At 47.2% G+C, this 25,924-nt stretch overlaps 1 protein-coding gene and 2 non-coding genes across 3 annotated transcripts in view; all 3 read right to left on the reverse strand.

The window, feature by feature from the left end:
• Window positions 1-25,924, reverse strand: part of ATAD2 (ATPase family AAA domain containing 2) — a 113,184-nt gene that overhangs the window by 21,839 nt on the left and 65,421 nt on the right. The window lies entirely within an intron of this gene.
• LOC134931243 (U5 spliceosomal RNA) lies at window positions 3,147-3,261 on the reverse strand. The gene has a single exon (XR_010179044.1). It is a non-coding gene; the product is annotated as a U5 spliceosomal RNA (small nuclear RNA).
• Window positions 9,190-9,310, reverse strand: LOC134931304 (U5 spliceosomal RNA). Its single transcript, XR_010179085.1, has one exon. It is a non-coding gene; the product is annotated as a U5 spliceosomal RNA (small nuclear RNA).

Genomic DNA, 25,924 nt, shown 5'->3' on the forward strand with positions numbered 1-25,924 from the left:
GGACTCTCCCCTGCACTGCACTACAGAAACAGGGTAAAAAAACAGAGAGGGGGGGCACTTTTTTGGCGATATTGATATATTAAGCTGCTATAAAGGAAACAACACTTCTGTAGGGTTGTTCCTATATATTTATAGCGCTTGGGTGTGTGCTGGCAAACTCTCCCTCTGTCTCCCCAAAGGGCTAGTGGGGTCCTGTCTTCGATAAGAGCATTCCCTGTGTGTCTGCTGTGTGTCGGTACGTGTGTGTCGACATGTATGAGGACGATGTTGGTGTGGAGGCGGCGCAATTGCCGGTAATGGTGATGTCACCCCCTAGGGAGTCGACACCGGAATGGATGGCTTTGTTTATGGAATTACGCGATAATGTCAGCACGTTACAAAAATCAGTTGACGACATGAGACGGCCGGCAAACCAGTTAGTACCTGTCCAGGCGTCTCAGACACCGTCAGGGGCTGTAAAACGCCCTTTACCTCAGTCGGTCGACACAGACACGGACACCGAATCTAGTGTCGACGGTGAAGAAACAAACGTATTTTCCAGTAGGGCCACACGTTATATGATCACGGCAATGAAGGAGGCTTTGCATATCTCTGATACTGCAAGTACCACAAAAAGGGGTATTATGTGGGGTCTGAGAAAACTACCTGTAGTTTTTCCTGAATCAGAGGAATTGAATGAAGTGTGTGATGAAGCGTGGGTTAACCCTGATAGAAAACTGCTAATTTCAAAGAAGTTATTGGCATTATATCCTTTCCCGCCAGAGGTTAGGGCGCGCTGGGAAACACCCCCTAGGGTGGATAAGGCACTCACACGCTTATCAAAACAAGTGGCGTTACCGTCTCCTGAAACGGCCGCCCTCAAGGATCCAGCTGATAGGAGGCTGGAAACTACCCTGAAAAGTATATACACTCATACTGGTGTTATACTGCGACCAGCCATCGCCTCAGCATGGATGTGCAGTGCTGGGGTGGTTTGGTCGGATTCCCTGACTGAAAATAGGATTTTGGTACTTACCAGGTAAATCCTTTTCTTTGAATCCATAGGGGGCACTGGAGTACTCTTGGGATATGGACGGGCGTAGCCGAACAAAGGCACTGAATATTTAAATTTAGGACTCTCCCCCCCCTCCATATCCCCGAGTACCTCAGTGTACTCTCTCAGTGTTTTTTACTGAGCGAACAGGAACTATATAGAGAGGTTGACAATGGAGAATACCTATAACATAACGGACAACAAGAATGTTGACCCATAACCTTACTGTCAACTAAACAGTTGACACCATAACCGATAGAACTTTATAATTTGAACCAATCGGTGAAAATGTGTTACCATAAGCTCCTCTGAGCTTAATATCAATCAAGTAAAACGTGTTCACTAAGCTCCCTTGAGCTTAAAACAACCCAGGTAAAACTGCTCTGGGTGGGCGTCCAGTGCCCCCTATGGATTCAAAGAAAAGGATTTACCTGGTAAGTACCAAAATCCTATTTTCTTTATCATCCACTAGGGGTCACTGGAGTACTCTTGGGACGTACCAAAGCTTCCCTCGTGGGCGGGAGAGCTGTTTGATACTTGTAACAGTAGGCAGCCCAAAGCTAGATGCTGATGGCGCCACCATTCATAACGTGTAAACGTGCACAAACGTGGTGCACATGAAGGCTATATAGCCGCGTTTTAGACGCTCCACGACCCACTGGGTCTGACATTCCCACAGAACCTGTGGGATGAGCTATTACTGACGTAGGCGATTGTAACTTAGCCTTAAAGTAAGCCTGACTTGTAGTCATTATTATTACCCAACTGGATAATGTCTGCTGAGAAACTGGCTAACCCCAGTTGGCAGTATCATAGAGAACAAACAACGTATTCATATCACGTACTGTTGACGTTCGGGACATATATAAACGCGTAATGCGTGTACCACATTCAGAATTCTAGAATGTGCCGTCCACACAGGAACCCCTATTGGTATATTGATGTGAAGAATACGAAAGCGTGATTCGTCCGAAGATCTGCTTTGTCATGAGAAAACTCAAATACGGTGGCTTGGAATACAAGGCACCCAAATATGAAAACAAAACCCTTGCCGAAGCCAAGGCTAGAAGAAAAATGTTTTCCAAAGTGAGAAACTTAATTCCCATTTGTTGAAAGGGTTCAAAATATGAAAACTGTAAGAAATCTGAACCCAACCTCAAGTCGCCTGGCGCTGTAGGTGGGATAAATAGAGTCTGAACTTTGATGACACCTTGTAGAAAGATGTGTACAGACGCAAATAGAGGCAAACGTCTTTGAAAATAAGTTTACCACACAGATACCTGCACTCTTAGTGCAGATCAACGCAGTTTTCCATCCCACCCCGTTTAACAGAATACGGGTAACTTGAAGGATGATGTTGGAAACTTCCGAGGTTTACAACCTATGTAAGCACACGAAATTTTGTAATAATGAGCTGCCTTAAGCGGCTTACTATTTCGTAACATGGTTGGTATAACCGATACTGTAATGCTCTATTTCTTAAGAGGGCGGTCTGAACCCTCACCCCGTCAACCGCAGCTGCGGTACATAGATAATAGGTACATAGGTAACTATGGGTAAAAGAACGCTCCCTGATGTAACAGGTTGGACGTATTATGAGCGGGCAAGATCGTGTGCAAGTATTCCTTGAAAATGCGAGAAGCAAACTTCTCCGAAACCCATGAGATACCACCAGTATGACTGTGACGAACTGTCTTATGATCCGTTTTGGCAACGGAGAGAGCAGCGGAAAATGGTGGAGCCAGATACACGATGCTGAATGACCACATGAATGTGAGAGACTCCACCGCCACTGCCCTTGTGATCTGTTTTGTACACATACTGAGCTTTTCTAATTGTGGCGAGATGCCATCATGTATACTTGAGGGTAACCCCCTTCTGTGGACTCACATATGAAACACCTCTGGATTTAATGTCCAGTTTTCAGGATCCAAATCCTGACGGGTGAGATCATCTGTCTAACAGATGTCCACTCACGGAATGATCTCGACATTTTCACATAATGGTGTTCTGAGCCATTGAGGATTTGAGTTACCTGCCGCATTGCCATGCGGCTTCTTGGTTCTCACTGGTTGTTGTGTATGCAACTGCCGTTGCCTTGTTTGACTGCTAAAGGCCAGCGTGAGCCAGGCATCAAAAAATTACATGAAACTCACGGTTGTTCCTCTCCACGGAAATCTTTAGTAAAAGGCGAAAGATTTATTCGTTCTGAAGAGAAACCAGAGTATATCCCTGGTCAGACTGAAAGCGAAACATGTATTGCATTGTAAAATGCACAGAGTTCTAGGACATTTATCGACAGCAATCTGTCGTGTTTTAGAACCTTTGTCGCTGATTTTAACTACAAATCCTGACCCTCTGCGACTGTCGTCCAGAGTATATGCACCCTTGTCCCTCTGTGGGAAACGCGAGTGAAGGGTGGCGAACTAAATTGAAAACACATCTTTATTCTTAATAGGTGAATACACCAATGTACCGCTAGTGTGCGTGTTTTGCACTAATTACTAGATGTACATTTGTTCTTGCTGGTGTAGTAGGTAAAAGTCTTTGATTTACCGTATTTATAATCTTACCTAGGAATTGACATCGTTTAGACGGAATTAGATGCGATTGTTTTCGAACTTGACCTGCTACCGCAGTATACCTTAGTAGCGCAAGTTAGAGGAACTTTGTTGAGACAGAGTTCTTATGTGAGATGAGCTATCATCCCAACATCACTTTGGTAAATACCCGAAGCGATAAGCAACGGTAGACATGAAATGGTTAATGGTTGTGGCGATTTGCAAACGCTAGAACCTGTGATGAACAAACCGGACTGGGTAAATACGCACTGTGAAGATCAAATGCAATTATGCAATTTTGTGGCTCCAATAAGCAAATACTAACCGCAGAAAATCCATTTTCTAACTGTAGTAAATGACTTGCTGATTGATATTGCGACGGAGCTGTTTGGTTTTGCTCAAACAGAGGGGAATAAGTAACTCTGACTCTGTTGGCGTACTACTGCCTGGTTTATAAACCAGCAAAGACTAAATGACAACCTGCCAAACCGTTCGACAGAGGCAGTTTTGTACTTTAAGCTGTAAATAGCTGAGACATGTATGAGTTGAAGTCATGAAACCTCGCAAATGTAACATGTAAAGACGCGCTTCCACAATTGTAAAAGAGGTCATCAAACCACTGGCTTGCTGACTGTAACGTCCTGTCGTTACAAGGCGTGACTGTTTCTTATAAAGGGATAAAACGCCGTTACAAGTATACTGTATGCGGTAATGGCTGAATATCATAAAGGGATAAAATGCCGTTACAAGTATATCAAATTTAGGAGCAAACAAGCTCTGGCCTTGTCGCGCTTAACTAGCGACAATGAAAATAACCGGCGTTAGCAGAAGCTTTACAGATATACTCTGCAGCTTCTTTTACCAGTGATCGTCATTGTTTCATACATAGATTCTAGTGACCCAAATGTATCCTGGGTTTTTATAATGTTTGACAGAAACGCATCTACCAATGGCGGATCGCGTCCTTTTGGAAACGATTATGTATGGTTGTCCAAAACCCCGCACTATCTGAGTGCTGGACTAATGTACCCTTCTCACTTGTAGTTATCGGTGTGAGATTTGACATAGAATCGTGCATTAAATGATAAGACCAGTGAAATAAACACTCTGGTACCCAAAAGGAAATTGGCCCTTTGGAAAGACTGTCTTTTGTTAGAGCTGGCGGAGTCATTCCGAGACTCCGATTACCGCTCTTTTAATTTTGAATTGCCAATGTTAACATAGGTTTTTTAAAAGTATTTTAGTCTGCACTAGAGCCTTATTCGCTATGTAGACAGACACCAAAATAGGCAACAGACAGACACTTGCACGACTTAATGAAGTGATTATATGGCATATATATATATATATATATATATGTTATTGCTGAACAGCATATTTATATGAAACTCATGGTTGTTTCTCTCTACAGAAATCTTTAGGAAAAACGAAAGATTTTTTTTTTTTCCCATATGAAGAGAAACTAAAGTATTCTTTATGTGAAAAGCAGTTCACATGGGCATATGAAACCCGAACCAAATTCCTACTAACACCCCTGCGCCTCTGGTGGCTTAGAGATGTAGGGCAGGAATGTTCTAGAATTATCCTGAACTAAAAATTCCCACTAACACCCCTGCGCCTCCTTGTGGAGTAAAGGTGTATGGCCGGAATGTTCAGGAATTATAAGCTGGAAAAAATAGGATTTTGGTACTTACCAGGTAAATCCTTTTCTTTGAATCCATAGGGGGCACTGGAGTACTCTTGGGATATGGACGGGCGTAGCCGAACAAAGGCACTGAATATTTAAATTTAGGACTCTCCCCCCCCCCTCCATATCCCCGAGTACCTCAGTGTACTCTCTCAGTGTTTTTTACTGAGCGAACAGGAACTATATAGAGAGGTTGACAATGGAGAATACCTATAACATAACGGACAACCACAATGTTGACCCATAACCTTACTGTCAACTAAACAGTTGACACCATAACCATAACATAACGGACAACAACAATGTTGACCCATAACCTTACGGTCAACTAAACAGTTGACACCATAACCGATAGAACTTTATAATTTGAACCAATCGGTGAAAATGTGTTACCATAAGCTCCTCTGAGCTTAATATCAATCAAGTAAAACTTGTTACCCTAAGCTCCCTTGAGCTTAAAACAACCCAGGTAAAACTGCTCTGGGTGGGCGTCCAGTGCCCCCTATGGATTCAAAGAAAAGGATTTACCTGGTAAGTACCAAAATCCTATTTTCTTTATCATCCACTAGGGGTCACTGGAGTACTCTTGGGACGTACCAAAGCTTCCCTCGTGGGCGGGAGAGCTGTTTGATACTTGTAACAGTAGGCAGGCCAAAGCTAGATGCTGATGGCGCCACCATTCATAACGTGTAAACGTGCACGGCTATGTAGCCGCGTCGTAGACGCTCCACGACCCGCTGGGTCTGACATTCCCACAGAACCTGTGGGATGAGCTATTACTGACGTAGGCGATTGTAACTTAGCCTTAAAGTAAGCCTGACTTGTAGTCATTATTATTATCCCACTGGATAATATCTGCTGAGAAACTGGCTAACCCCAGTTGGCAGAATCATAGAGAACAAACAACGTATTGATATCACGTACTGTAGACATTCGGGACATATATAAACGCGTAATGCGTGTACCACATTCAGAATTCTAGAATGTGCTGTCCACACAGGAACCACTATTGGTATATTGATGTGAAGAATACGAAAGCGGAATTCGTCCGAAGATCTGCTTTGTCATGAGAAAACTCAAATACGGTGGCTTGGAATACAAGGCACCCAAATATGAAAACAAAACCCTTGCCGAAGCCAAGGCTAGAATAAAAATGTTTTCCAAAGTGAGAAACTTAATCCCCATTTGTTGTAAGGGTTCAAAATATGAAAACTGTAAGAAATCTGAACCCAACCTCAAGCCACCTGGCGCTGTAGGTGAGATAAATAGAATCTGAACTTTGGTGACACCTTGTATAACGTCTTTGAAGATAAGTTTACTACACAGATACCTGCACCCTCCGTGCAAGTAAACGCAGTTTTCCATACCACCCCGTTTAACAGAATACGGATAACTTGAAGGATGATGTCGGAAACTTCCGAGGTTTACGACTTATGTAAGCACACGAAATTTTGTAATAATGAGCTGCCTTAAGCGGTCTACTAGCTCGTAACCTGGTTGGTATAACCGACACTGTAATGCTCTATTTCTTAAGAGGGCGGTTTGAACCCTCACCCCATCAACCGCAGCTGCGGTACATAGGTAACAAGTACATAGGTAACTATGGGTAAAAAAACGTTCCCTGATGTACCAGGTTGGACGTATTATGAGCGGCCCAAGATCGTGTGCAAGTATTCCTTGGAAATTCGAGAAGCAACTTCTCTGACACACATGAGATACCATCAGTATGACTGTGACGAACTGTCTTATGATCCGTTTTGACAACGGAGAGAGAGAGAGAGCAGCGGAAAATGGTGGAGCCAGATACACGATGCTGAATGACCACATGAATGTGAGAGACTCCACCGCCACTGCCCTTGTGATCTGTTGTTTTGTACACATACTGAGCTTTTGTAATTGTGGCGAGATACCATCATGTATACCTGAGGGTAACCCCCTTCTGTGGACTCACATATGAAACACCTCTGGATTTAATGTCCAGTTTTCAGGATCCAAATTCTGACGGGTGAGATCATCTGTCTAACAGATGTCCACTCACGGAATAATCTCTTGACATTTTCACATAATGGTGTTCTGAGCCATTGAGGATTGGAGTTACCTGCCGCATTGCCATGCGGCTTTTTTGTTCTCTGTATGCAACTGCCGTTGCGTTGTCTGACTGCCCGTGGTCAGACTGAAAGCGAAGCATGTAGTGCATTGTAAAATTCACGTAGTTCCAGGACATTTATCGACAGCAATCTATCGTGTTTTAGAACCTCTGTCGCTGATTTTTTGTAAACTACAACTCCTGAACCTCTGCGACTCTCGTCCAGACACCCTCGCCCCTCTGTGGGAACCGCGAGTGAAGGGCGGCGAACTAAATCGCTTAAAACGCATTATTATCTTAACTAGGTGAATACACCAATGTACCGTTAGTGTGCGTGAATTGCACTAATTACTAGATGTACATTTGTTCTTGCTGGTGTAGTAGGTAAATGCTTTGAATTACCGTATTTATAATCTTACCTAGGAATTGTGAACGTGATCTGCCACCGCAGTATACATTAGTAGCGCAAGTTAGAGGAACTTTGTTGATACAGAGTTCTTATGAGCAGATCATCTAAGATAGAGAAACTCTGTTGCGACAGAGTTCTTATGTGAGATGAACTATCATCTTCCAACATCACTTTGGTAAATACCAGAGTATAAGAAACGGTAGACCTGAAATGGTTAATGGTTGTGGCGATTTGCAAACGCTAAAACCTGTGATGAACAAACCGGAATGGGTATATCTGCAGTGTGCAGATCAAGTGCAAGTATGCAATTTTGTGGCTCCAATCTGCCAATACTAACCGCAGCAAATCTATTTTCAAACTGCAGTAAGTGACTTGCTGATTGAAACTGCGACGTAGCTGTATGGTTTTGTTACCCCAAACAGAGGGGAATAAGCAACCCTGACTCTGTTGTTGTACTACTGCCTGTATTATAAAGACAGCTGAAAACCCAGCAGAGACCAAATGACTACCTGCCAAACCGTTCGACTGAGGCAGTCATGTCCTTTAATTTGTAACTAGCTGAGACCTCCATGAGTTGAAGTCTGGAAACCCCGCAAAAGTAACATGTAAAGACGCGCTTCCACAATTGGAAAAGAGATCATCAAACTACTGGCTTGCTGACCGTAGCGTCCTGTCGTTACAAGGCGTGAGTGTTTTGTACCACCGCCTTGAAAAACTGAAGTCTAAAGGGATTAAACGCCGGCACAAGTATTCCGTTTTGATACTGGATGCGGTAATGGCCGAATATCAAATTTAGGACCAACAAGCTGTGGCCTTGTCGTGCTGAACTAGCGACGATGAAAAGTGAGAATCGAAGTACCGTCGTTAGAAGAGGCTTTACAGATATACTCTGCAGCTTCTTTTAACAGTAATGTCATTGTTTCCATACATAGTCTAGTGACCCAAATGTTTCTTGGGTCTTTATAATGTTTGACACAGACGCATTTACCAATGGCGGATGGCGTCATCTTGGAAACGATTAAATAGTGGTCAAAGTCTACTAAGTGTAACAATGGAGACATTGACTCACTGTAATTTATCAATGTATGTTGGCAACAACCCTGCACTATCTGAGTGCTGGTCTAATGTACCCTTCTCACTCGTAGTTATCGGTGTGAGATTTGACATAGAATCGTGCATTAAATTATAAGACCAGTTAAATAAACACTATGGTACCCAAAGGGAAATTGGCCCTTTGGAAAGACTGTCTTTTGTTAGAGCTGGCGGAATAACTTCCGAGACTCCGATGTTTATTTGAATTGCCATTAAAATAGGACTTGAAAATTATTTTTAGTCTGCGCTAGCCTTACTCGCTATGCAGACAGACACCACAATAGGCAACGGACAGCCATTGCACGCCTTATGACGTTATCATGTCATATATATATTTTATTGCTGAACAGCATATTAATATTAAACTCATGGTTGTTTCTCTCTACGGAAATCTTTAGTAAAAACCGAAAGATTTATTGGCTGTGAAGAGAAACCAGAGTAATCTTTATGTGAAAAGCAGTTCACATGGCATATGAAACCCGAACCAAATTCCTACTAACACCCCTGCGCCTCTGGTGGCTTAGAGATGTAGGGCAGGAATGTTCTAGAATTATGTAAAAATACAGTTTACATGGCTAACTTATGCTGACCAAAAATTCCCCCTAACACCCCTGCGCCTCTGGTGGCTTAGAGATGTAGGGCAGGAATGTTCCAGAATTACAAACTGGAAAACAACAGGAAGCATGGTTAAAATGGCCCCTTTGCCATGCTGACCGTGATAATCACAGAACAAATTACAAATGTTCCCGTGTTAATCTAGCCTATTATACAGTATAATCACAGGCCGGGTACAACACATGCTCTATGAATAAATATATATATATATTCCAGACATTAATATATTTATACAGCATCAATATATAGGCTCAATAGCCTTTTTACAATGTTAATAACAGCCATTAATATATAGGCTCAAAAGCCTATTATACTGCTACATCACAGACAGTAATATAGATTTAATAGCCCATTACTATCAGGCCATCCTTATAAATATCTTATATTTAACCTGGCAACTTCCACCGGGTCTCTTCCCCCCACCGTCTCTGTACTGAGACTGAGAGAGCTGCGGCGGCCGACAGCCTTTGTCATCACCTGCACTGAGGTCTGCTGTGGCCGTTGTGAGGGCGCCTGAGTGGGGAGAGCAGCGGCGTGCCTGGAGCGCTTTCCACCGCTGGGAAACACGGACGCCGGACGGAGCGGCTGATAAATATGGTTTTCCCCCTGCTCTGCTGTGTCTGAGTGGGGAGAGCAGCCACGTGCTGTGCGGCCGGACGAAGCTGCGGCCGAACGGAGCGCTCACCGTCTTTGTCAGACCTTGTGCGGAGCGGCTGATAAATATGGTTTTCCCCCTGCTCTGCTGTGTCTGAGTGGGGAGAGCAGCCGCGTGCCGTGCGGCCGGGCGAAGCAGCGGCCGAACGGAGCGCTTACCTTGTGCGTAGCGGCTGGGCATAGCGCGTCTGAGCTCCCCCTGCTGTGCTGCCGGACGGAGCTCAGTATGAGCGCGAGGCATGTTAACCCCTACATAGCGGGGCGGCAGCCTGCGCTGACCGCCCCGTTCCCCAGCCTACCTTCCTTGCGACGCTGTAACTCCTGGCTGTGACGGGGCTTCTTGTGTGTAAGCTCCGTCCAGTTTCAGTGAAGTGAGTCATGGCTGTGACGGGGCTTCTTCAGTGTAAGCTCCGTCCAGTCTTCATTGATGTGACTCATGGTTGTCATTCTGTAGTCCTGGCTGCAACGGAGCTCCTTTGTGTAAGCTCCGTTCAGCTTTGTAGTCCTGGCTGTGACGGGGCTTCTATGTGTAAGCCCCGTCCAGCTCCAGTCAGCGTCCCAGTGATCTATGGCTGCGACGGGCTTCTTTTGTGCAAGCCCGTCCAGCTCTCTAGTCCTGGCTGCTCTTTTAGAAGCAGTGAGCTGTCTGTGGCTGTGAGGGTGCTCTTTGTGAGGACCGACACGCCATGCTGTCTGTGGCTGTGAGGGTGCTCTTTGTGAGGACCGACACGCCATGCGCTGCCCCTGCAGCGGCACTATCCCGGACCCATGTTTTTCCAGAAACTGGGAAGGGATGTGCTATGTGTAAAAATAAAAATTAAAAATAAAAATCCAAGTGTGGGTATACCACAAGCCGTTGTTCGTGCTGTGAGCACCGAAAAAACACTGAGAGAGTACACTGAGGTACTCGGGGATATGGAGGGGGGGGGGGAAGAGTCCTAAATTTAAATATTCAGTGCCTTTGTTCGGCTACGCCCGTCCATATCCCAAGAGTACTCCAGTGACCCCTAGTGGATGATAAAGAAACAGCAATGATTAAAATGGCCCTCATGCTTTCACTGAAAATCACAGTACAGGCAGTGTTAATATAGGCTTAATAGCCTTTTATACAGTTAATATAGGCTTAATAGCCTATATGTTATTATACAGTAAATACATACACTTAGTTAACCTCCAGTTACTATAAACCCTGCCTGCAGTGAATGTATTATATTGCAGCCTTAACAGAAAACCTTAGGTTATGATAGCCTTATCATTAACTGCTTAACAAACTGAACAGCCTTTTTGTTAACCCATGCAGCCTTTCTATATCTGCTGCTATGGGCATTTACTCCCCCCTCACCCCCCCTGCAGCTGCGCTGCTTGTGAGGTAACTTCTACCCCATGTTACCTGCAGCGGACTGGAGCGGGTGCAGGGAGAGCAGGAGAGCGCCGGGGAGCCGGCCGGAAGATCGTGCGGCGTCTTCAGACCGCAGTGACCGGATATCAGCGGCGTCGCTGGCTCTCTGCAGAGTAGCTGGCTCGGGCGGCGCTTTGTACAGCGGTGGCCGGGTACCAGCGTTGGGAGAGCGGCCGGCGTCTGTGATTGACGTGCGGCCGCTCGGAGCTGTAGAGTGGCTGGCTTGATCAGTGCTGGGAGAGCGGCCGGCGTCTGTGATTGACGTGCGGCCGCTCGGAGCTGTGCTTCCACAATTGTAATCCCCTAGCTGTACAGCGGTGTCCGGGTATTAGCGATGGGAGAGCGGCCGCCGTCTGTGATTGACGTGCGGCCGCTCGGAGCTGTGTCCTCGCTGTGTATCAGTGCTGGGAGAGCGGCCGGCGTCTGTGATTGACGTGCGGCCGCTCTGCTGCTAGATCGCGCGTAATTCAGCGGGGCACGTGTATGAGCGGCGCTGTAATCAGCTGTGGTCAACAGAAAAGAAACACTTTCCCCACACTGCAGGGCGGCAGCGTGAGCTGACCGCCCTGACACCCCACCATACCTTGTGCTGCAAGCTCCGTCCAGCTTGTGACGGGGCTTCTCATGCTGGCTGTGACGGGGCTTCTGTCTGTAAGCTCTGTCCAGCTTGTAAGCTTATTCCTGGCTGTGACGGGGCTTCTTCTGTAAGCTCCGTGCAGCCTGCAGGAGACAGCTGCCTGTGGCTGTGAGGGTGCTCTTTGTGAGGACCGACACGCCATGCGCTGCCTTGCAGCGCCTGTGGCTGTGAGGGTGCTCTTTGTGAGGACCGACACGCCATACGCTGCCTTGCAGCGGCACCATCCCGGACCCCTGTTTTTCAAGAAACTGGGGAAGGGAAGTGTAAATAAAAGGTAAAATGAAAAATAAAATCTCAAATGTGGGCTCTTCCCACAAGCCGTTGTTCGTGCTTTGAGCACCGAAAAAACACAGAGAGTACACTGAGGTACTCGGGGATATGGAGGGGGGGGGGAGAGTCCTAAATTTAAATATTCAGTGCCTTTGTTCGGCTACGCCCGTCCATATCCCAAGAGTACTCCAGTGACCCCTAGTGGATGATAAAGAAATATGGATACCCTGGATAGGAACAGTATTTTATTGACTATAGAGCAATTAAAGGATGCTTTTCTTTATATGCGAGATGCTCAGAGGGATATTTGCACTCTGGCATCGAGAGTAAGTGCGATGTCCATATCTGCCAGAAGAAGTTTATGGACGCGACAGTGGTCAGGTGATGCGGATTCCAAACGGCATATGGAAGTATTGCCGTATAAAGGGGAGGAATTATTTGGGGTCGGTCTATCGGATTTGGTGGCCACGGCAACAGCCGGGAAATCCACCTTTTTACCTCAGGTCCCCTCCCAACAGAAAAAGACACCGTCTTTTCAGCCGCAGTCCTTTCGTTCCTATAAGAACAAGCGGGCAAAAGGACAGTCATATCTGCCCCGAGGCAAAGGAAAGGGTAAGAGAGTGCACCAAGCAGCTCCCTCCCAGGAGCAGAAGCCCTCCCCGGCTTCTGCAAAGCCCTCAGCATGACGTTGGGGCTTTACAAGCGGACTCAGGGGCGTGTGGGGGGGTCGACTCAAGAATTTCAGCGCACAGTGGGCTCACTCACAGATGGACCCCTGGATCCTGCAGGTAGTATCTCAGGGTTACAGGTTGGAATTCGAGAAGTCTCCCCCTCGCCGGTTCCTAAAGTCTGCTCTGCCAACGTCTCCCTCAGACAGGGCGACGGTATTGGAAGCCATTCACAAGCTGTATTCTCAGCAGGTGATAGTCAAGGTACCCCTCCTACAACAGGGAAAGGGGTATTATTCCACACTATTTGTGGTACCGAAGCCGGACGGCTCGGTAAGACCTATTCTAAATCTGAAATCTTTGAACCTGTACATACAAAAATTCAAGTTCAAGATGGAGTCACTCAGAGCAGTGATAGCGAATCTGGAAGAAGGGGACTTTATGGTGTCCCTGGACATCAAGGATGCTTACCTGCATGTCCCAATTTGCCCTTCACATCAAGGGTACCTCAGGTTCGTGGTGCAAAACTGCCATTATCAGTTTCAGACGCTGCCGTTTGGATTGTCCACGGCACCTCGGGTCTTTACCAAGGTAATGGCCGAAATGATGTTTCTTCTGCGAAGAAAAGGCGTATTAGTTATCCCTTACTTGGACGATCTCCTGATAAGGGCAAGATCCAGAGAACAGCTGGAGGACGTAGTAGCACTAACCCAAGTAGTGCTGCAACAGCACGGTTGGATTCTGAATTTTCCAAAATCTCAATTGACCCCGACGACACGTCTGCTGTTCCTGGGAATGATTCTGGACACGGTTCAGAAAAAGGTGTTTCTTCCGGAGGAGAAAGCCAGGGAGTTATCTGAACTTGTCAGGAACCTCCTAAAACCAGGAAAAGTGTCTGTGCATCAATGCACAAGAGTCCTGGGAAAAATTGGTGGCTTCTTACGAAGCGATTCCATTCGGCAGATTCCACGCACGAACTTTTCAGTGGGATCTGCTGGACAAATGGTCCGGATCGCATCTGCAGATGCATCAGCGGATAACTTTGTCTCCACGGACAAGGGTGTCTCTTCTGTGGTGGTTGCAGAGTGCTCATCTGTTAGAGGGCCGCAGATTCGGCATACAGGACTGGGTCCTGGTGACCACGGATGCCAGTCTGAGAGGCTGGGGAGCGGTCACACAGGGAAGAAACTTCCAGGGAGTGTGGTCAAGCCTGGAGATGTCTCTTCACATAAATATACTGGAGCTAAGAGCGATTTACAATGCTCTAAGCCTGGCAAAACCCCTGCTTCAGGGTCAGCCGGTGTAGATCCAGTCGGACAACATCACGGCAGTCGCCCACGTAAACAGACAGGGCGGCACAAGAAGCAGGAGGGCAATGGCAGAAGCTGCAAGGATTCTTCGCTGGGCGGAAGATCATGTGATAGCACTGTCAGCAGTGTTCATTCCGGGAGTGGACAACTGGGAAGCGGACTTCCTCAGCAGACACGATCTACACCCGGGAGAGTGGGGACTTCATCCAGAAGTCTTCCACATGATTGTGAACCGTTGGGAAAAACCAAAGGTGGATATGATGGAGTCCCGCCTCAACAAAAATAAGAATTTACTTACCGATAATTCTATTTCTCGTAGTCCGTAGTGGATGCTGGGAACTCCGTAAGGACCATGGGGAATAGCGGCTCCGCAGGAGACTGGGCACATCTAAAGAAAGCTTTAGGATCACCTGGTGTGCACTGGCTCCTCCCCCTATGACCCTCCTCCAAGCCTCAGTTAGGATACTGTGCCCGGACGAGCGTACACAATAAGGAAGGATTTTGAATCCCGGGTAAGACTCATACCAGCCACACCAATCACACTGTACAACTTGTGATCTGAACCCAGTTAACAGCATGATAATAGAGGAGCCTCTAGAAAAGATGGCTCACTACAACAATAACCCGAATTTTTTGGTAACAATAATTATGTACCAGTATTGCAGACAATCCGCACTTGGGATGGGCGCCCAGCATCCACTACGGACTACGAGAAATAGAATTATCGGTAAGTAAATTCTTATTTTCTCTGACGTCCTAGTGGATGCTGGGAACTCCGTAAGGACCATGGGGATTATACCAAAGCTCCCAAACGGGCGGGAGAGTGCGGATGACTCTGCAGCACCGAATGAGAGAACTCCAGGTCCTCCTCAGCCAAGATATCAAATTTGTAGAATTTTACAAACGTATTTGCTCCTGACCAAGTAACTGCTCGGCAAAGTTGTAAAGCCCGAGACCCCTCGGGCAGCTGCCCAAGATGAGCCCACCTTCCTTGTGGAGTGGGCATTAAGATTTTTGGCTGTGGCAGGCCTGCCACAGAATGTGCAAGCTGAATTGTACTACAAATCCAACGAGCAATCGTCTGCTTAGAAGCAGGAGCACCCAGTTTGTTGGGTGCATACAGGATAAACAGCGAGTCAGATTTTCTGACTCCAGCCGTCCTGGAAACATGTATTTTCAGGGTCCTGACCACGTCAAGCAACTTGGAATCCTCCAAGTCCTTAGTAGCCGCAGGTACCACAATAGGTTGGTTCATGTGAAATGCAGAAACCACCTTAGGTAGAAAATTTGAGGACGAGTCCTCAATTCTGCCCTTTCAGAATGAAATATTAAGTAAGGGCTTTTATATGATAAAGCCGCCAATTCTGACACCCGCCTGGCTGAAACCAGGGCTAACTCGTCACTTCCATGTGAGATTTTTTAAGTCCACAGTGGTGAGTGGTTCAAACCAATGTGACTTTAGGAAACTCAACACAACATTGAGATCCCCAAGGTGCCACTGGAGGCACAAAAGGAGACTGTATATGCAGTACCCCTTTTACAAATGTCTGAACTTCAGGCACTGAAGCCAGTTCTTTTTGGAAGAAAATCGACAGGGCCGAAATTTGAACCTTAATGGACCCTAATTTTAGGCCCATAGACAGTCCTGTTTGCAGGAAATGGAGGAAACGACCCAGTTGAAATTCCTCTGTAGGGGCCTTCTTGGCCTCACCCCACGCAACATATTTTCGCCAAATGCGGTGATAATGTTTTGCGGTTACGTCTTTCCTGGCCTTGACCAGGGTAGGGATCTTCAGGATCCGGCGTTCAAACGCCATGCCGTCAAACGCAGCCGCGGTAAGTCTTGGAACAGACAAGGCCCTTGCTGGAGCAGGTCCTTTCTTAGAGGTAGAGGCCACGGTTCGTCCGTGAGCATCTCTTGAAGTTCCGGATACCAAGTCCTTCTTGGCCAATCCGGAACCACGAGTATATTTCTTACTCCTCTCCTTCTTATGATTCTCAGTACTTTTGGTATGAGGGGCAGAGGAGGGAACACATACACTGACTGGTACACCCACGGTGTTACCAGAGCGTCCACCGCTATTGCCTGAGGGTCCCTTGACCTGGCGCAATATCTGTCTAGTTTTTTGTTTAGACGGGACGCCATTATGTCCACCTTTTGTTTTTCCCAACGGTTTACAATCAGGTGGAAGACTTCTGGGTGAAGTCCCCACTCTCCCGGGTGAAGGTCGTGTCTGCTGAGGAAGTCTGCTTCCCAGTTGTCCACTCCCGGAATGAACACTGCTGACAGTGCTATCACATGATTTTCCGCCCAGCGAAAATCCTTGCAGCTTCTGCCATTGCCCTCCTGCTTCTCGTGCCGCCCTGTCTGTTTACGTGGGCGACTGACGTGATGTTGTCCGATTGGATCAATACCGCCTGACCCTGAAGCAGGGGTTTCGCTTGACTTAGGGCATTGTAAATGGCCCTTAGTTCCAGAATGTTTATATGAAGAGATGTCTCCAGGCTTGACCATAAGCCCTGGAAATTCCTTCCCTGTGTGACTGCTCCCCAGCCTCGCAGGCTGGCATCCGTGGCCACCAGGACCCAGTCCCCAATGCCGAATCTGCGGCCCTCTAGAAGATGAGCACTCTGCAACCACCACAGGAGGGATACCCTTGTCCCTGGTGACAGGGTTATCCGCTGAAGCATCTGAAGATGCGACCCGGACCATTTGTCCAGAAGGTTCCACTGTGCGTGGAATCTGCCGAATGGGATTGCTTCGTAGGAAGCCACCATTTTTACCCAGAACCCTTGTGCATTGATGCACTGAGACTTGGTTCGGTTTTAGGAGGTTCCTGACTAGCTCGGATAACTCCCTGGCTTTCTCCTCCGGGAGAAGCACCTTCTTTCTGGACTATGTCCAGAATCATCCCTAGGAACAGAAGACAAGTCGTCGGAACCAGCTGCGATTTTGGAATATTGAAAATCCAATCGTGCTGCCGCAACACTACCTGATATAGTGCTACACCGATCTCCAACTGTTCCCTGGATCTTACCCTTATCAGGGAATCGTCCAAGTAAAGGATAACTAAAATTCCCTTCCTTCAAAGGAATATCATCATTTCGGTCATTACTTCAGTAAAGACCCGGGGTGCCGTGGACCCATCCCTACGGCAGCGTCCGAACTGATACAGTTCTGTACCATAACCTGAAATACCCTTGGTGAGAAGGGTAAATTTTGACATGAAGGTAAGCCTCCTTGATGTCCCGAGACATCATGTAGTCCCCTTCTTCCAGGTTTGCAATCACTGCTCTGAGTGACTCAATTTTGAATTTGAACCTCTGTATGCAAGTGTTCAAAGATTTTAGATTTTAAAATCGGTCTCACCCAGCCGTCTGGCTTCGGTACCACAATAGTGTGGAATAATACCCCGTTCCCTGTTGCAGGAGGGGTACCTTGATTATCACCTGCTGCTTGTGAATGGCTTCCAAAACTGCCTCCCTGTCAGCGGGAGACGTCGGTAAAACAGACTTTTGGAAACGGCGAGGGGAATACGTCTCGAATTCCAATTTGTACCCCTGAAATATTATCTGAAGGATCCAGGGGTCTACTTGCGAGTGAGCCCACTGCGCACTGAAATTCATTGAGAACGGGACCCCACCGTGCCTGAACTTGTAAAGCCCTAGCGTCATACTGAGGGCTTGGCAGCGGCGGAAAAGGGTTTCTGTTCCTTGGAACTGGCTGATCTCTGCAGCCATTTTCCTCTCCCTCTGTCACGAGCAGAAAAGAGGAACCCTTTTGTCCGCTTGCCAACCAGGACTGCGCCTGATAATACGGCGTCTTATTTTGAGAGGCGACCTGGGGTACATCCCCTCTTTTAAGGCAATACTTCCAAATGCCGTTTGGAATCCGCATCACCTGACCACTTTACTGGAATAATTGGACAACGCACTTATACTTGATGCCAGTCGGCAAATATTCCGCTGTGCATCCTGCATATATAGAAATGCATCTTTTAATTGCTCTATAGGCAATAATATACTGTCCTTATCTAGGATATCATATTTCCAGTCAGGGAATCCGACCACGCCAACCCAGCACTGCACATCCAGGCTGAGGCGATTGCTGGTCGCAGTATAACACCAGTATGTGTGTAAATACATTTTAGGATACGCTCCTGCTTTCTATCAGCAGGATCCTTAAGGGCGGCCATCTCAGGAGAGGATAGAGCCCTTGTTTTTACAAGCGTGTGAGCGCTTTATCCACCCTAGGGGGTGTTTCCCAACGCACCCTAACCTCTGGCGGGAAAAGGTATACTGCCAATAACTTTTTAGAAAATATCAATTGTTATCGGGGGGAAACCCACGCATCATCACACACCTCATTTTATTTCTCAGATTCAGGAAAACTACAGGAAGTTTTTCCTCACCAAACATAATACCCCTTTTTTTTTGGTGGTATTCATATTATCAGAAAAGTGTAAACTTTTTCCATTGCCTCAATCATGCAATGTGTGGCCCTATTGGAAATCACGGTTGTCTCTTCACCGTCGACACAGGAGTCAGTACCCCTGTCGGCGTCTGTATCTGAGGTAACGGGCGCTTTAGGGCCCCTGTATGAGACGTCTGGACATGCACAAGCTGAGTAGCCGGCTGTCTCATGTCAACCACTGTCTTTTATACAAAGCTGACACTGTCACGCAATTTCAACAGTACATCCACTCAGGTGTCGACCCCCTAGGGGGTGACAACACTATTTCAGACACTCTACTCCGTCTCCTCATCATTTTTCTCCTCATACATGTCGACACCAACGTACCGACACACAGCACACACACAGGGAATGCTCTGATAGAGGACAGGACCCCAACTAGCCCTTTGGGGAGACAGAGGGAGAGTTTGCCAGCACACACCAGAGCGCTATATATATATATATATATATATATATATATATACATACACAGGGATAACCTTATATAAGTGTTTTTCCCTTTATAGCTGCTGTATTGTTATATACTGCGCCTAATTTGTGCCCCCCTCTCTTTTTTAACCCCTTTCTGTAGTGTAGTGACTGCAGGGGAGAGCCAGGGAGCTTCCCTCCAACTGAGCTGTGAGGGAAAATGGCGCCAGTGTGCTGAGGAGATAGGCTCCGCCCCTTTCTCGGCGTCCTTATCATCCTTTTTCTGTATGTTTTGGCAGGGGTTAAATGCATCCATATAGCCCAGGAGTTATATGTGATGCATTTATTTTAGCCATATAAGGTTTTTTTATCGATTTATTGCGTCTCAGGGCGCTGCCCCCCCCAGCGCCCTGCACCCTCAGTGACCGGAGTGTGAAGTGTGCTGAGAGCAATGGCGCACAGCTGCGGTGCTGTGCGCTACCTTATCTGAAGACAGGATCGTCTTCTGCCGCCGATTTTTCCGGACCTCTTCGCTCTTCTGGCTCTGTAAGGGGGACGGCGGCGCGGCTCCGGTGACCCATCCAGGCTGAACCTGTGATCGTCCCTCTGGAGCTAATGTCCAGTAGCCTAAGAAGCCCAATCCACTCTGCACGCAGGTGAGTTCGCTTCTTCTCCCCTTAGTCCCTCGATGCAGTGAGCCTGTTGCCAGCAGGTCTCACTGAAAATAATAAACCTAAACTAAAACTTTCACAAAGAGCTCAGGAGAGCCCCTAGTGTGCACCCTTCTCGTCGGGCACAGAAAATCTAACTGAGGCTTGGAGGAGGGTCATAGGGGGAGGAGCCAGTGCACACCAGGTGATCCTAAAGCTTTCTTTAGATGTGCCCAGTCTCCTGCGGAGCCGCTATTCCCCATGGTCCTTACGGAGTTCCCAGCATCCACTAGGACGTCAGAGAAAAACTGGACAGGTATTGCGCCAGGTCAAGAGACCCTCAGGCAATAGCTGTGGACGCTCTGGTAACACCGTGGGTGTTCCAGTCAGTGTATGTGTTTCCTCCTCTGCCTCTCATACCAAAAGTACTGAGAATTATACGGCAAAGGGGAGTAAGAACGATACTCGTGGCTCCGGATTGGCCAAGAAGAACTTGGTACCCGGAACTTCAGGAGATGCTCACGGAAGATCCGTGGCCTCTACCTCTAAGACGGGACCTGCTTCAGCAGGGACCGTGTCTATTCCAAGACTTACCGCGGCTGCGTTTGACGGCATGGCGGTTGAACGCCGAATTCTAAGGGAAAAAGGCATTCCGGAAGAGGTCATCCCTACCCTGGTAAAAGCCAGGAAGGAGGTGACTGCACAACATTATCACCGCATTTGGAGAAAATATGTTGCGTGGTGTGAGGCCAGGAAGGCCCCGACGGAGGAATTTCAACTGGGTCGATTCCTACATTTCCTGCAAACAGGACAGTCTATGGGCCTCAAATTAGGGTCCATTAAGGTTCAAATTTCGGCCCTGTCGATTTTCTTCCAGAAAGAATTGGCTTCAGTTCCTGAAGTCCAGACTTTTGTAAAAGGAGTACTACATATACAGCCCCCGGTTGTGCCCCCAGTGGCTCCGTGGGATCTTAATGTAGTTTTGGATTTTCTCAAATCCCATTGGTTTGAGCCACTCAAATCGGTGGATTTGAAATATCTTACATGGAAAGTAACCATGCTACTGGCCCTGGCTTCAGCCAGGAAAGTGTCAGAATTGGCGGCTTTATCGTATAAAAGCCCATATCTGATTTTCCATTCGGACAGGGAAGAACTGCGGACGCGTCCTCAGTTTCTGCCTAAGGTGGTTTCAGCGTTTCACCTGAACCAGCCTATTGTGGTGCCTGCGGCTACTAGCGATTTGGAGGATTCCAAGTTGCTGGACGTTGTCAGGGCATTGAAAATATATATTTCAAGGACGGCTGGAGTCAGAAAATCTGACTCGCTGTTTATACTGTATGCACCCAACAAGCTGGGTGCTCCTGCTTCTAAGCAGACGATTGCTCGTTGGATTTGTAGCACAATTCAACTTGCACATTCTGTGGCAGGCCTGCCACAGCCTAAATCTATCAAGGCCCATTCCACAAGGAAGGTGGGCTCATCTTGGGCGGCTGCCCGAGGGGTCTCGGCATTACAACTCTGCCGAGCAGCTACGTGGTCGGGGGAGAACACGTTTGTAAAATTCTACAAATTTGATACCCTGGCTAAAGAGGACCTGGAGTTCTCTCATTCGGTGCTGCAGAGTCATCCGCACTCTCCCGCCCGTTTGGGAGCTTTGGTATAATCCCCATGGTCCTGACGGAGTCCCAGCATCCACTAGGACGTCAGAGAAAATAAGATTTTACTTACCGATAAATCTATTTCTCGTAGTCCGTAGTGGATGCTGGGCGCCCATCCCAAGTGCGGATTGTCTGCAATACTTGTACATAGTTATTGTTACAAAAAAATCGGGTTGTTATTGTTGTGAGCCGTCTGTTCAGAGGCTCCTACGTTTGTCATACTGTTAACTGGGTTCAGATCACAGGTTGTACGGTGTGATTGGTGTGGCTGGTATGAGTCTTACCCGGGATTCAAAATCCTTCCTTATTGTGTACGCTCGTCCGGGCACAGTATCCTAACTGAGGCTTGGAGGAGGGTCATAGGGGGAGGAGCCAGTGCACACCACCTAGTCCTAAAGCTTTTATTTTTGTGCCCTGTCTCCTGCGGAGCCGCTAATCCCCATGGTCCTGACGGAGTCCCAGCATCCACTACGGACTACGAGAAATAGATTTATCGGTAAGTAAAATCTTATTTTTAGGTCTATCCTTGGTAACGGCTCAACCAAAGGTGATCTCAAAAAATCTAACACCCAATCTAGATCCCATGGTGCCGTGGGGGTACGAAAAGGGGGCTGTATCTGTAACACCCCCTGTAAAAAGATTTGAACTTCTGGCAAGGATGCCAACCGTTGTTGAAAAAGAATGGGAAAAGCAGACACCTGGACCTTCAGAGATCCCAATCGCCGACCTAAAGTTAGTCCGGCTTGAAGGGAGAGTAAAAGTCTGGATAAGTGGAAGGTCTTCGAATCCCATCCACGTTCCTGACACCAGTCTACGTATGTCTTCCAAATTCTGTAGTAATGCCCAGCTGTGACTGGCTTCCTAGCCGCAATCATTGTAGGAATAGCCATTCTAGGTATTCCTCTGTTCCTTAAGATCCGGGTTTCAACAGCCACTCCGTCAAACACAGTCTGTTCAGGTCTGGGTGAAGAAACGGTCCTTGAGACAGTAGGTACACTCTTTGAGGCAACCGCCAAGGGTCCTTTGACAGCAACCCTTGTAGGTCCGAGTACTAACTCCTGCGTGGCCAAGCCGGTGCGATTATAATCGCCTACACTCGTTCTCGTTTCAACCTCTTCAATACCTGTGGTATGAGTGGGAAGGATGGAAAGATATAAATCCTTTCGTAACCCCAAGGAACCGTTAACGCATGTACTCCTGCTGCAGTATCCCTTGTCCTGGATACATATCTGGGCAGCTGGTGGTTCTGCCTCGACGCCCTGAGGTCGATCTGCGTAAGGCCCCATCTCCTCACTACCATCTTGAAGATCCGTGGGTGAAGACACCACTCTCCCGGATGCCTGTCCTGGCGACTGAGATAATCTGCTTCCCAGTTTTCTACACCGGGAATGAATATTGCCAAGAGGATGATGTTTCGCCTTTCCGCCCACAACAGGATCCTTGTTGATTCCTTTAACGCCATTTTGCTCTTTGTTCCCCCTTGACGGTTTATGTAAGCAGTCGTCGTGGCATCGTCCGACTGTATCCGTACATACTGACCTACGACCAGATTGTCGGCCAAGCGAAGTGCATTGTAAACAGCTCTTAGCTCGAGAATGTTTATGGGTAATCTGCTCTCCTGTGACGTCCAGTTTTCCTGAAATTGATAGTCTTCCAGGACGGTACCCCAACCTCTGAGACTGGCGTCCGTTGTCAGAATCCTCCAAACTCAAATGCCAAATCCTTTCCCTGCTGCGAGATTCCTGTGCACCTACCACCCTGTCAGGGAGACACGTACTTGTGGTTGAAGGCGAATTCTCCGATGAAGTAGCCAATGCGAACTTGCTCCTTGAGCAATGAGATTTATCTGAAAAGGTCGGGAATGAAGTTTGCCGTACTGGATAACTTCGAACGACGCTACCATCTTCCCGAGAAGTTGTACACAGAGGTGCAGAGAAACAGTCGGTGCCCTTAGTACCTGAGTCACCAACTTCCGAATATCCTGAATCTAGGCTTTTGGCAGCAAAATTCGCAATTTCACCGTGTCCAATAAAAGACCTAGGAACTGAATCCATTGAGTTGGAATGAGGTTGTTGAATCAGAATTTGGTGAGATGTCTGAGCATCCTTTATCAGCTTCTCCTGAGAAGAGGCCTTGATTAGGAGATCGTCCAGATAAGGTAATATCGTGACCCCCAGTAGCATTAATTCTGCTACTATGACCGCCTTGATCTTCGTAAAGATCCTTGGGGCAGATGATAGGCCGAATGGTAGAGCTCTGAATTGGTAATGATCCCTCACCAGTGCAACTTTAGGTAAGCTTGGTGAGGGGACCAAATAGGGATATGTAGGTATGCATCCCTATTGAATTTGTAAGCCCTTAGAACTGGATTAAAGCTTTTAAATTGAGTATCGGCCTGACCGTCCCATCCGGTTTTGGCACGACAAAAAGACTGGAATAGGACCCCGTTCCTCTCCGACAGGCGGGAACTGGAACAATAACCTCTGACCGTAGTAATTTCTGAACTGCCGTCAGTAGTGCTTCTGCCTTCTGAGGGCACAGAGGTAGACCCGTTGTAAAAAAAACTGACTGAGGTCTTCTTGGAATTCTATTCTGTGTGAGTTATGTTGTTTATCCAACATTCTGGTGAGATGTTGGCCCATACGTCCTGAAAACCTCCCAGACGCGCGCCCACCAGGGGGGACCCCAGGTGAGTTCGGAGACCGTCTGTCACGGTCTTGTCAGCAGGTTTCTCCTGCTTTCTGGGTGTTGCCTGTGAGCGGCCTCTACCTCTGCCCCCACGTGCCGGCGCCTGGAACCTCTTCCTCGGGCTCGAAGGCCTGAGATCTGATTCAATTAAACAGTGGACCCGAATAATTCTCGTATAAGGAGTAGGTAGGAATGTAAGCTTCCTTGCCGTAGCATGCGCAATCCAGTTGTCCAACTCTGGACCGAAAGGTCTTTCACTCCCAAAGGGAATGGATTCCACCGTCCCTGTCATTTTCTGAGCCATAAAATCCGTCCGGCCGATATGGAGATGCGCGATGCAATCCTGTTAGCATACTTTGAGGTCTGACACAAGTATGAAACAGATACTCGAATGTGTTCCGCCAGTTGGGTAATCTCTTTCAAGCTATTTCTCACCTCCATAGCCTGTAAAATACGGCTCGCCCCTGCTCCCATGGCCTTGTTAACCCAAACACAGATGAGCATAGGTCTCTGTGCCTGCCACAAAAAACGACTTTAAAGCCGTGTCAACCTTTCGGTCTGAAACCTTCCTAGTGAGGCAACTACTACCGGCGGAGTTCCCCGTGTATCCATTACCCCTTCAGGTAAAGGGTAAGTTGCTTAAAACTTTTTTTTTTTTTTTTGGAAATTGAAATGTTTGTCAGCTTGTTTCCAAGCCTCCTCCATTTGAGATTGGAGAGATTTAGAAATGGGAAACACTGCTGAACGGCCCTTTGGGATTTGAACAATTTAATTGTTCAGGCTCCGTGACCTCTTTTACCCTAGAGTTTAGGAGCTCCTTCAGCGCTTCAATTAAAGACTGAAGACCTGAGATTGCCCTGTCTTCTTGTGGAAAATCGGCATCTAGGGTAGACTCAATAAACGCACCCTTGCGGTATAATATGAATAGTTCTTTTAAACTGCCTTGCGCATATTTGTTACTTTATGTGCGGGCGGCGTCAACTTAAAGAGAAATTCCCTCGTTTTAAAGAATCCCTCAACCCATTCCGATTGTTGCGTGATTTTCCCATGAGCTAGCTGGAGCACTGCTCCCAGGTGGAGCATCCTTGTCAAGCAGGAGTCGCACACCCCGGAGCTGCCAACCCGCGTGCTCTTTCTGTTACATGTCGTACAAACATAACCGGTGCCTGGCTTCTACCGTCTCTCGGTGCTTTAGGCATGTTTAGATCCCCTACCAGGGTCTTACGTGGCGCTTTCACCCTTTAACTCAGGAAGAGAAAGGCTGCGAGAGATGACGGAAGCGAAGGTATCGGACCCGACTGGGAGTACTGTTCACTTCCTTACATACAAAAAAGGAAGAAGACACATTGATAAAAATAATAAAAATTTTAAAATAAAAATGTAAAACTCCCGCCGACCTCTTTTTGTAACCCTCACACAGCCACTGTAACATAGCTACGATGGTAAAGTTGGCTTAACTTGCTTCCTCGTATTTTCAGTAGGATCTTTGCACCAGAATTCCTTTGAAAATAAATCATAGATATTATATCACAGGAGATCCTCAGTCTTCTCTATTCATAAAAATAAGAATTTACTTACCGATAATTCTATTTCTCATAGTCCGTAGTGGATGCTGGGGACTCCGT

Source organism: Pseudophryne corroboree, chromosome 5 (assembly GCF_028390025.1).
Source record: "Pseudophryne corroboree isolate aPseCor3 chromosome 5, aPseCor3.hap2, whole genome shotgun sequence".
NCBI lineage: Eukaryota > Metazoa > Chordata > Amphibia > Anura > Myobatrachidae > Pseudophryne > Pseudophryne corroboree.